Source organism: Ochotona curzoniae, unplaced genomic scaffold, assembly GCF_017591425.1.
Source record: "Ochotona curzoniae isolate NIBS_2020 unplaced genomic scaffold, NIBS_Ocur_1.0 scaffold_3890, whole genome shotgun sequence".
NCBI classification, from domain to species: Eukaryota; Metazoa; Chordata; class Mammalia; order Lagomorpha; family Ochotonidae; genus Ochotona; species Ochotona curzoniae.
The window spans coordinates 9,519,911-9,533,215 of record NW_024467115.1 but is presented as its reverse complement, the minus strand read 5'-3'; the positions used below and the strand labels follow the sequence as shown (position 1 = coordinate 9,533,215).

Genomic DNA, 13,305 nt, shown 5'->3' with positions numbered 1-13,305 from the left:
ATGAGTATCTTTTGATCCAAGAATCTTCTGAGCAGGAAGATAAGTGTAACACAGAGGGGGGCATTGGTAGAAATGAACTGGAGATGGCAGGAGGAGGATGTAGCAGCAAGCAGGAGAACAGAATAAGTTAGAATCCAAGATCTCGATGAGAAATTCTGAAGGAAAATGATGTTCAGTTCAAAAGATGCTTTTAAGAGACTAATAAAACATAAGAAAAAAGGTTAAATAAAATGTGAACAGAGTCAAACAGGGCACTGTGAGCCAAGTGGGAGACAGTTCTGGAGGTGAAGCTTCTTACTTAGATGTTCCAGGAATGTAGTGAAGGTGTCAGATGGTGGTGCCAGGTGAAGCTTTAAAGAGCAAAGGAAGATGGTCATTTGACACAGTAGCTTAGGAGGCCATATGAAGTGCCTGACTTGCAAGCCAACTTTCTACGAATACATTATGGGAGACATGAAATGATGGGTCATACAATTACTACTTGCAGTCCTGCATTTATGAGATTCGGGTATTGTCCTGTCCAATCTCACTTGCTGTAGACACTCAGAAAGTGAACCTTGGATGCATTACCTCAGTCTCCGTCTCTCTCCATTCTCTACTTTCAAGTAAAAAAATCTAAATAAAGACATTGGTTTGCAAAGAGGTGATGGCTGGGAATAGGTTCCTGAATCAGAAGTGGTCAAAGAGCTGTCTTTTGGAAAAAGGATTAAAAAAAGTTAGAGGCTCAAGGGCTCAAGGTAAGGTGAGGAGGTAGATGTAAAGCAGCTTTTTAAGAACCGTAATCCCTGTTGTGCATGGTTCATACAGCACAAGCTTTTTTTTTATTGTTATTAACATTGTATTATGTGATACAGTTTTATAGGCACTGGGGATTTCCCCCACCCCTCCCATACCCCTCCCCCCATAGTGGATTCCTCCACCTTGCTCCATAACCACAGTTCAAGTTCAGTTGAGATTCCTTCCTTGCAAGCATATACCTAGCATAAAGTCCAGCGTCTTATTGTCCAGATAAGTTCAGTGGCCTCTTGGGGAGACCTTCTCTGGTCTGAAGGTAAAGCTAACAGAGTAAAGTTCCGGTCAGTTAAAAGCCCCAACAAAACCTCAGCATCAATATACAACATTATGGAATTAATTGACATAGTATTGAGTAAACAATATGTTAAAAATAATGCAAGTTCCGTTCTTCGAAACATCTGGGTTGAGACAGTATGAATGACAGGTTCAAAATATAACAAATAACCAAACAAAAATTACAGGTTAAATCAAAGCAAACATGTGGTATCTAACCTTTTGGGATTCGCTCATTACCCTTAGCATTATAGTTTCCAGTTGGGCCCATTTAGCCACAAAGAACTGCATTTTGTTTTTTTTAATAGCTGAGTAGTATTCCATGGAGTAGATGAACCAAAGCTTTCTTATCCAATCTTCTGCTGATGGGCATTTCGGTTGCTTCCATGTTTTTGCAATTACTGATTGTGCTGCTATGCACAAGCTTTTATATTTTAGTGACAAGAATGCCATTTAACATTTTCTATTTTATGGTTGGTGGAAAAAGAGTGAGATGAGTCCCTTTCCTCAAGGTAATTTCTATCTCAAATAGTAATGCAGCAATGTTTCAAGTAAGGCTGCCAGGATATATACCTTTCAAAGACTCCTGTGATGGGCTGGTTTTGGGTATCCAAGGTTAAAACAATTTCAGCGTATAAAAAAAAATTAGCCTAGAAATGTTTTTCTAGATACAGAGATGATATTATATAGCACACTAAAATTTCCATGTGCTATCCGCAGTACACACAGCATTTGAATGATATTCATATGTCCTCTGACTCAAAACTAATTTTACCCCAAACTAATCTGGCTCAGAAATATGCCACATAGATTATCCCATTATAATTTCTGTTCCTGTAATGCAGAGTAAGATTAATTTTTCCATTCTTTAACTGTAAATTACCCTCACAGAATCTAAAAGTTATGATTTTTCATTAAGACAGGGGCTACGAAAGTTATGACCATAATTATGTAAATTAATTACTTATAAATTTTTAGGAAGGCAAACTAGGGAAGAAAGAACAGGATTTGTATATTATGCAAAGAGCAACTGCAGTGTACATGATATCAAAATTTGAAGAAATTCAAACTTCTTATTTTGAAAGGGAATTTGTTTTCCATTTTAAATTATTAGTATTTTATGATACAGTTCCATTGGCTCTAGGATTTGCCTTACCCTCTCTCTAAAATCCCTCCTCTCTCCAATTGATTTCCAGTAAATTATTGCTATAGTATAGTTCTTCATATAAAGAGTCCTATGTCCATCATTGCAGGCATGGACAATGGCAGAGTCCAGCATCTTATTGTCAAGATACAGTTAACAGTTTCATTGGGAGTCCATCTTTGATCTGGAAATAGAGATTCATACCGCATTGTATCCTCACATCTGGATATGACAGTCTCCATTACACAGTTACTATACATCCCCTTAAATGAAAAGCCACAAACAAAATCAACGTAAGGAAGAAAAATAGAAATTAACAATGCCGTGAAGTTAAATAACCGAATGACCAATGTGACACTGAAGAAATTAAAAATGAAATAAATTAAAAAAAAAACTTCCTTGGAGAAAATAATGCTATTGTATGATTCATGAGTCAGTGAAGAAGTTAATGAAAAAAAAAAACATTTTGAAGAAATGGAAACAAAAACATCAAAATCCATGAGATACAGTTTCCACTGATTTTTGCGGGTGAGATATGTGTTCTGTAGCAATAGATAAATGTGTTTTGTTTTTTGATCCAGTCTACTAATCTATGACACTTGATTGATGGGTTTAAGCCATTTACATTCACGGTTAATATGAATAGGTTGTAATTTGGCCCTGTCATTTTAGCAATATGGTACTCATTGTTTAATTTAGCCTTCTTTTGCTATTTTACTGGGATGTCCTTCACGTTTGCCTTTGGTTTTGGTAGGTGCTATTCCTTTTCTCTGTCAGGAGAACATCTTTAAGTATCCTTTGTAGAGCAGGTCTGAAAGAGGCAAATCCTTTGAGCTTTGGTTTACTGTGGAAGAATTTTATTTCATTTTCAAAGATAAAGGAAAGCTTTTCTGGGTCAATTATTCTGGCCTGATAATTTGTTTTTTTCTTCTAGAATCTAGCATATGCCACTCCATTCTCTTTTGGCCTGTGAGAGGTCAGCTGTGAGTTTGCTTGCCATTCCTCTATATGTCAACAGATTTGTTTTTAAAGATTTATTTATTTTTGTTGAAAAGTCAGATATACAGAAAGGAGGAGAGACAGAGAGGAAGATCTTCCGTCCATTGATTCACTCCCCAAGTGGCCACAATGGCCAGAGCTATGCCGACCTGAAGGCAGGGACCAGGAGCCTCTTCTGGCTCTCCCACACAGGCTCAGAGTTGACTGCTGTCCTGGACCGCTTTCCCAGGCCACAAACAGGAAGCTGGAGGGGAAGCAAGGCTGCTGGGATATGAACTGATGCCCATAAGGATCCTGGAGCGTGCAAGGTGAGGACTTTAGCTGCTAGGCTACCCGGCTGAACCCCAATAGATTTTTTTCATGTGAACATTTAAGGATCTTTTCCTTATGTTCAATTGAAGAGAGCTTACTTATCATGTGTTGTGGTGGAGTCTGCTTTTGGTCAAACCTTTTGGGGGATCTGTGCTCCTCTTGGATATGTTTTCCAATTTTTCTTTGTATTAGGGAAGTTTTCTTTTATCATTTCATTAAACACATTTCTAAATTCAGCTTATTTTTCTGCACCTTCTGGAACTCCTATATTTGGCCTTTCAATAGTGTGTCTTACTCTGTGAATGCTTTGTTTAGCTTGGTCCAGCTCTGCTTCCAACTTTTTGATTGTTTTCCCATTGTGACTAGAAATATCTTCCAGTTCTGGGATTCTTTCTTCTGCCCCATTCATTCTATTTTGTTGAGATTTTTCACTGTATTTTGTGGGTGAGGTCCACATGGTGGAGGCATAGACCATGGATGGAGGAGAAATGGTGCCTAACTATGGGCAGTGGCTTAAAATGTGCTGCATAAAGACTGTGATTTGCTAAAATCTTTTCCAAACAACTGTGAAGAACTCTTACTGAAAGTTTTAAGCTATCTTCACTGCCACAACTATTTCAGTTTGTTCCTGTTTCCAACTCCTATTCTCTCCCCAGATAAACAGCAGCTCACTCCTTACTTTGCTTAGCACCTTATAATTGTGCTTTTTGAAGTTCAGAAATCCCATCTCCTCCCAATGTGCCCTATATCCTTCCTGGAGAAGAGAAACCATAAGTTGCTAAAATGTAGCTAATCTGAGCACCATTTACTGTTATTATTATTACTACTACTATGTATTTTCCACGATACCATTTTCTAAGTATAGGAATTCCTCTCATTCTCCCCTCCTTCCTCGTGTTCCCCTCTTCACATTTTTCCCATATTATCACTATAGTATTGTCTTTTGGTAGTTGTTACAAATTTAGCATTCTGCTATTTAAGTGTATCGTGTGGTTGAAGGCATAAGCAAAGTTATATTTAACTGTTTCATTGGGGCTCCTCCTTTATTCAGGATTAGAGACTCACAACTATAACATAGCATCATTTGCTGTTATATTCTTTTGCCTGCTAATCCAAGATCTGAAATGACAGGACTAACCTTTTTGAGTGCAGCTCTTGATGATCTCTTTAGGAATAGCAATTGTACATATTAACTGTCTACTTAGCACTCACTTTAAAATAAAGATATTTTTTCTAAGGATTACCTCAAATACCCGTTTCATCTTTAGTTAAATTAAAAAAAAAATAGAGGATCAAGAAACTGATGGAACCATTTATGAATGGATTTTCTACTGGTTAATCTGGATTAATAGTCTTCAACAAATTTCTGGAAAACACAGTTTGTGTTTATGTTGAACTCTCCCAGTATCTGCTGGTTAAAATTTAATGTTTCTCAAGGGGGTGATCACAGAAAGGACAACAGCTATCAAAATACCTTGTTCTCATTCTTCTGAAGAAAAAGTAGGAGATGCTGTTAAAATATACAACCAAGATCTGAGAAGTGGTTAATCTTTTGAAGCATGATGTGTTCTTGAAATGTGTCTCTAAAAGTGAAGTGAAGTATTTTTTTATATAAGATTTATTTATTTATTTGAAAGTTAGAGTTACAGAAAAAGAAAGAGAGCAACACATAGAGGCTGCTTTTCCAATCTGCTGGTTCACTTCTCAGATGGCTACAGTCAGTGGTGGCCCCATCTGAAGCCAGGAGCCAGGAGATTCTTCCTGGCTTCCCAATGGTTGCAGTGACCCACTCACATGGGTCATCCTTATATTCTCCAGGCCATTTGCAGGGAACTTGAATAGAATTGGACCATCTGGGATGCAAACTGTCTTCCTTTTTGGATGCTGGTGTTACAAGTGTCAGCTTTACTAGTTATGCCATAATGATGGGCCCTAAACTAGTCCTAATATTAAATGAAGGGTTTATTTCCAGGAGAACATGAAAAGATCTTTAATACAGAACATGTTATGATTTCCAATCATAGTTCTGACAGATATGATTTTTTTCCTTGGTTCTGATTCCAGCAAGTCCAGGAAGAAGAGGAGGCCCTTGAAAAGGTGATCCGAAAATTCATCTTTCATCAGATACACGTACAGCTAAGGAAACATATACTTAGTGCTATAGCTCTTGGTAATAAGCATATTGCATCTTCTCTGATTCAAAGAAAAGATAGAGGAGATAGCAAACCATGACTCTTAAATGATTGACATTTCATGGTGCATAGAGTCAGTTATGGGAATGAGGTGTCTCCTAACTGGAAAATACATTTGGGCCAGAGTGACTGTCAAGCCACATGCATGCCTCTGGGACTAATAGTGATGGTCCTGATCAGTTGCCAGCCCAGCCAGCAGGGTCCTTTGAAAATGGCATTTGCAATCAAGGAAGCAGTAGTGCCGGCTGAGGAGAGCAGGTGCTGCCAGCAAGGGGTCTCACCTGGGAAGGTCATGGGCTGGGTCAGGGAGGGATAGGGTTGAAGTTGTGGAATACAGGCCTGAGCAAGCCACCTGCAAGCAGCGTAACTTTGTATGGACAAGGAAAGGCATGGAAAGATAGCATATTTTAGGAATCCAGTGAGAGAAATTTAGAAGCATTTTCTTTCAATTAGCTAAGAAGGTACTGCACACAGAAAGGCAGTTTCTGATTATGTTTGGGTCATTTTGTAGAACCTTGGAATGTGAACAATAAGCTTTAGATCAGTTTTTATGATTTATACTCTTGCTTGTTTAACTATTTTCTTCAATAAAATGAAAGATGTGCATCTATTAAATTGGATCTTCATAATATACAAGATGAAGTTTATTAGGTTTCTAAATCATGATTGATTCACCCATAAATAAAACATTATGCGCATGCATATAACAGAAGAGATTGCCAGTTGTCATTTTATTGTGTTTCAGACCAGTCCATTATCTTCTAAATTACTGAATTATTTATGGTGATTGAACAATATATCAATGAGCGCATGCACACAGACATACCCACACATACACATTAGAACACAAAACTTCTTTTGGAATAATTACTTGAATATACATAACAGTCTGTATTTCTTAGAGTCAGGATTTCCTATATTTTCCTGTTGAGGTTTTGAATTATTGCTTTTCTTGTTTTAAGAAAAACCAAAACTAGAGAAAGAAAGTTAAATGAGAGTTATTCCCAAATGACAATAAGAAAATTTTTTTAAGTGAAGAAGTTTACTGTCTTACATGAAAAATTACAGACAGTGGAAAAGAATATCTTATGTAAAATAGAGAAGGAGGTTACTTTATTAGCAGGAGGGTTAGTTTTTTATAAAATAGAAAGGACATTTTCTGGAGTATCGCTTCTTTTTTGAAATATGAATGATATTTAATTCTTGGCCAAGTCAGGCTCTTTGTAGATCTCCAAGTCAAAATAAGTCCATGTTCCCTTGGGAAAAATAAAGGGACCATAATTATGAGCTACTAGAAAACTTAATAAGCTGTTTAGAAAAGGATGATTTTACCCAACATCTGACTCTGTAATAAAATAAAATCTTTTTTTTAAAAAAAGATGAATTTGAAGAGTTTTTCTGCTTCTTTTTCATAAATAACAGGATTACAATTTTGCTTAATTGCTTTCATCTTCGTTTAGTGAAAAATATACAGTGCTTAATAATTAAACTGTTGTTTTCAAAAAGTAAAGTGCAAACTATAGGTCAAGAACAATATTGAAAATAGTTAAATGTTATTTTATGTTACTAGACAGGATCCTAGTGAATTGTCTTCAATGACAAGTTAAATGGAAATAACAGAAAATCCATGTAATTTTTTTGAAGTATAGCCTTAAAGTGTTTATGAAGATCTAATGTATGCCCACTCAGATTTATCTATGCTCCTCTCCATCCTTCAGATACATTTTAATCTTCTTATTTTCCTGGGGTCCCTATCTTAAGGTTGAAGCATTGATATCCCCTGAAGCAGTGCCTGATACAGAACTTCATTTCTTCTACTTTTGTAAAATCACATTCTTATGTTTGGGGAATATGAATCACTCTGCTTATACAATCAATTCTCAAATCTGACTTTCTAAAATAGCCATTTGTTTATCTGTAGCTACCTTAGGTAGCCATAGAATGCAATTTTAATCAGAGCTCTTAAAAGAGACAGAGAGCAGAAACAAAGTTCTTCAGCAGTGGCTACAGCTGGCCTAGGCCAAAGCTGGGTGCCGGAAGCTCAATCTATGTCTATAAAATATGCTTAAGAGACTAATTACTTACCTGAGCTTTCATTACTTCCTGTCAGAGCATGCATTGGCAGGAAGCTGGAGTTAGCAGTAATAGATGGGTTTATTAGCTAAGTACTCTGGTATACATGTGGGTGTTTGATCTGGTATCTGAACTACTAAGTTAAATGTATACGCTGAAACACATGTTTTTAAAAAGAACAAACAAGACAAAAATGCATGTGCCTTTTGTCTATATAATGAATAGCACTATTGGAACTGGTCACTGTGTCTAAGTAGATATGTGACTCTGTAGGTGCCACTGACAACTGGTCCAACAAAAATGTCACGAAAATTCAGTGTATTTGAAGGTACTAACTTAACATGCAGTTCTTTTGTTTCTACTAAATGTTTTGTACCTACTAAATGCTTAAAATACTCAGATAAAAGCAAAAACTATGGCATAGATTTTTTTTTTCTGTTGGAGGACTATTATTTTAACTGGGGAGATGCACATTATCACTAAATAAGAGATTACTTGATTGCAAATGTGAAAAAATACATCGCAGTAGCATATAGTGTTCTAAAGACTAGGAAACTGCGTGGTGCCTAAAGTCTAAACTGTGAGGGGAAACTTACAGAAACTCAAGTAAAACTGGAGTAACAGTTTGTAAAGAATGCACTAGACAGTAGGTGAAAGTAAGCCTCAGAGCAGGAGAGCGGTGGGACTGACGAGCTGAAAGAACGTTTTGATTGGAGTCCAGAGTGCGTGTCATGACCTACAAGCACCTGCCTCTCAACTCTCATCACATTTTATGAATCTTTAACTGAGCCCTGGAGTCATAAATATGTAGGATGGTAAATTAAGCCACACAATTACTAAAATTCCCCAGGGATGATAAAAAGAATATCAAGGAAGTAACAAGACTACTCCTAACCCTCAGGAAAGGACACTGCGTACAAGTGCTCAGAATGGCAGGCAGGACAGCAGCAACCCAGCAGAGGGAGCGACAGGACATGCTGGTGCTGCGGAGAGGGGAACAAGGTGAACACTGACAGGCCAGGGGAAATTCTGCAAGCTGAATGGAGTTTCACTACAAAAAAGAAGCCTAGGAGTAAGGGACCGAAGGGCGTAGAGAACCCAGTGTCCTCTGTGGATCTCAGTTCCAAGTGAAGTCTGAGAATCATCCTGAAAGGGGTTATGGGAAAAGCCGTCTGGAGCAAGAAAATCTGACTGAGAATAAACCAGGCTGCAGGAGACTTTATGGGAGAGGAAAATACTTTGCAGTTTTGGTGTGAGAGTATTTCACCAGTATTTCTCTGAAAGGGAAAGGAGGAAGTAGAACACTCAAAACTAAACTTGTAACAAAAAGGTTCAGCGGGGGTGTAGAATGGGCTCTTTGTAGGGACGTTGTCCAGGATCAAGGTTCTAAGGAGCCTGAAATGGACATCAACAATTCCAGAATCTGTTTTGGACAGGTGTTCCATAACTACAGATTAATACAGGTTCTTGTTCCCAGCAAGAAAGGGAATGGTATACGGCTAGGTGGCAGAAATGTCACCGCAGCAGGTACTGTCCCCAGCAGATAAGATGTCAAGGAATAGTACTAAGGTGCAAGGGGATTGTCAGTGTGAAGGTAGCAGAGTGTGGAAGGATGAGCAACGGCTCTCCGGTTCTGGAGTGGTATCTTGGGTGGAAAGTGGCATTGTAGTTCAGACAGGAAGGCAGAGGCAATTTTTTGAAAAAAAAGGTTAAATATTTTATAAAGTTTGAAAAGCACAGAGGAAGTATCAGAGATGGAAAGAGGAGAATGGAGGGAGAGATTTAGAGGATATTGGATGACAAAATTGGGCAATGAAGGAAGGAGCCTTCTGGGAATTTTGATTGTAGCGGAAAACAAATGCCTTGACACAATGTGTATGGAACGTGGCAGAGGTAAGGGAAGGAAGAGCTAAGTAAAGAAGGAAGACGGAATAAGGAAGAGTCGATAATTTGGGAGACATCTACCTCCCTTTAGATTAGAACCTGGGGAGAGGAACTTGGCTTGATAAGCTGAACATAAGAGATGTTAGCATATCTGACAGGGCTTGACTGGAGGAGACACCGGGGACAGGACTGTTACAGGTCCGTGATGTTCTTAACAAGCTCAATAACAGTATGTTTATAAAACGCTCAATCTGGGCCCAGCAGTTAAAGTTCTCGCCTTGAATGCGCCAGAATCCCATATGGGCGCCAGCTCTAATCCCAGCAGCTCCACTTCCCATCCAGCTCCCTGCTTGTGGCCAAGCAGTCGAGGATGGTCCAATGCGTTGGGACCCTGAACCCGTGTGGGAGACCTGGAGGAAGCTCCTGGCTCCTGGCTCCGGATTGGCATAACACCAGCCATTGCGGTCACTTGGGGAGTGATCTTTCTCTCTATCTCTCCTCCTCTCTGTATATCTGACTGTGTAATAAAAATAAATAAATCTTTTTTAAAAAAATAAAATGCTCAATCTGTCAGGAGCTTGCAACAGGAAATCCAGTGCTTTGTAACACTGATCCTTAGGTTTTCATGACAATGGGTTTTTAAGTTTAAGAATCCTGGAAAATTCAGCATTTCTTCTTTATAGTCTGGAATATAATATACACAATTTACACGAATTTTCCAACTTTTCCATCGATTATTTAACATTATCAATTGAATTTGGTATGAAAAAGCAGGAAATCATATCCCTTCTTCCTTCTAGTTCATTGCTCACTGCTGAGAACCATCCAACACTTGAAAAAAGAGCGTGGTTTCCAAAGGAATCTAATTCAAAATCAGGAAATTAAACAGGTTCTGATTAATTCTGATTCTTTGCAAAACTTATGTGATAGCACAGGTTTACCAAAATGTTAAAAAAATTCTTCCTTGGGTTTTAGTTGTGGTCCATGAGATTAATCCACTGCTTAGGATGTGAGCATACCATATCAGAGTTCCACTGTACTTTCTAGCTGCTCTGTTTCTGATCTGCTATACCACTAATGCACCTGGGTACACAGCACAGGATGGTTCAGGGAGCTGATACCCTGTCATCCATGTGGCAGACCTGGATGGAGTTTTGGGCTCTTGACTTGGCAACCATGTAGGGGCCTAGAGGATCTAAATCTCTTTTACGCTTTTTTTTTTTTCTCTCTGTATGCTCCCTGCTCTGTGGTTAGGCCTTTTAAAATAAATAAAATAATATTTAAAACCAACAGCTCAATTCTACTTCCTGAGTTGCTGGACTTGTGTTTTCTTGGATTGAGTGGAATGTAGATATGAAATAATTCATTTCCACTTCACACCCACATCAAAACACTATTTCTGTGATGTCTTTTGTCCACGGTAAAGGACTTTGAAAAATATCCCCACACTCTATTTTAATGCTTTACCTGAAAAAAATTAAGAAATTATGTGTTAACATTTTCCGTTTTACTTTTGAGAGAATATATTTTCAATTTGCATTATAGTTAATGTAATATGGTTCAACACTTCACTAAATAGATTTCAACATACAAAAAGCAAAAAGGCCATAGATCAGTAGGAACAAAAAATATATATAGTGTTTGTCAAATTATGTTTAGAGTCTTCTTTGATCAAATTTTCAGGAGTTACTATAGTTTTCATGATCTCTGACTGTTTTCACTGTATATTGGTCAGCTTGCCATCTTTTCATCTGATTGTTGCTTATGCTTTTTTTTTTAATTCTTAATTTTTATTGGAAAGGGAGATGGGCAGAGAGAAGGTGAGACAGAAACACCTGGCTGCAATGGCTGGAGCTGAGTCCATTCAAATCTAGGAGCCAGGATCTTCTTCTGGGTCGCCCATGTGAGTATAGGGTACTAAGGCGTTGGGCCATCCTCTACTGCTTTCCCAGGCCACAAGCAAGTTGCTGGATGGGAAATGAAGCCTCTGGGACACAAAACAATGTCCATATGGGAACCCGGTGCGTGCAAGGTGAGGATTTTAGCACTGAGCCATTGCATCAAGTCCTGTTATGGTTCTTGCTTGATTTAACAATTTAAGAGTCTGCGTGTGTGTACTATTTGTATTTGTATTCTTACACTACACCCTTTGTCTAAGAAACATATATAGATGGTTGTTGACTATATCACAAAGCATCATGATCTTCAGAAAATACTTTATAACCAAAATCTAATTTATGTAGTTTGTGAACTCTGAACTTAAGTTGACTTGAATTAGTGTTGCTAGAATATCTGGGACTTCTCCGGGTGTTGGTCACATCAGTTTAAAAAGTCACCCAACTTTGGGCCCGGCGCGGTGGCGCAAGCGGTTAAGGTCCTCGCCTTGCACGCCCGGGATCCCATATGGGCGCCGGTTCTAATCCCGGCAGCCCTGCTTCCCTTCCAGCTCCCTGCCTGTGGCCCGGGAAAGCAGTCGAGGACGGCCCAAAGCTTTGGGACCCTGCACCCGTGTGGGAGACCCAGAAGAGGCTCCTGGCTTCGGATCGGCATAGCATTGACCCGTTGCGCTCACTTGGGGAGTGAATCATCGGACGGAAGATCTTCCTCTCTGTCTCTCCTCTCTGTATATCTGCCTTTCCAATGAAAAAATAATAAAAATAAATCTTTAAAAAAAAAAATCACCCAACTTTGTTCCATTGCATGTTCTACCTACAGTAGGTTAGTTTAGGTATGTTCTCATGGCATAGTGGACACATAAGAGGGAAAAAGCCAATTTTGCAAGCATCCTTTAAATCTCTTTTTGTGTCAGTATCCTATTATTCTTGAGGAAATCACAGAAGACCACCCATAGCTGAACAGAAAGGACATGGACACAGAGAGAGGAAAAGGATAACTGATGGAAAAACTAAGCCAATTAATCATGAATTACATAAAGAATACTAAACCAAGGGTCAGACGGCATTGCTGTGGCTTCAAGTTGTTCGTTTTGTTAATTTAGGTGAATTACTTAATCATACTACGCTCTAATTTCCTTACTTAGCCTTCGTAAGTTTTAAAACCCTGTGATTTCTATAAAACCAGACTTCTAATTGATTTAAAGTAGGAAGAATTTTAAAGTTATTTGTTATCATTTTTAAAGAAGATTTATTTATTTTTATTGGAAAGTCAGCTATGCAGAGAGGAGAGACCGAGAGAAAGATTTTCCATCCATTGATTCACTCCCCAAGCGTCTGCAACAGCTGGGGCTGCACCGATCCGAAGCCAGGAGCTTCCTGGTCTCCCATGCAGGTGCAGAGTCCCAAGGCTTTGGGCCATACTCAACTGCTTTCCCAGACCACAAGCAGGGAACTGGATAGGAAATGGGGTCGTCGGGATATGAACCGGTGGCCATATGTGATCCTGGAGAGTGCAAGCTGAGGACCTTAGCCGCTAGGCTATTGTGCTGGGCCCTATTATCCTATCTTCTAGTGATTCAAAATAATTTGTGTGGGGGCTGGCATTGTGGTTAAAGAGGCAAAGCCACTGCTTGTGACTTTGCCAGTCTATATGGATACTGGTGATCTATCTGGTCATTTTCATTTCAGCTCGCTGCTAATGGCCTGGGAAAAGCACTGCAAAATGACTCAGAACCTT

General features: G+C 38.8%; 1 protein-coding gene across 7 annotated transcripts in view; it reads left to right on the top strand.

Moving 5' to 3' along the window:
• Positions 1-13,305, top strand: part of THEMIS (thymocyte selection associated) — a 191,816-nt gene that overhangs the window by 160,341 nt on the left and 18,170 nt on the right. The window lies entirely within an intron of this gene.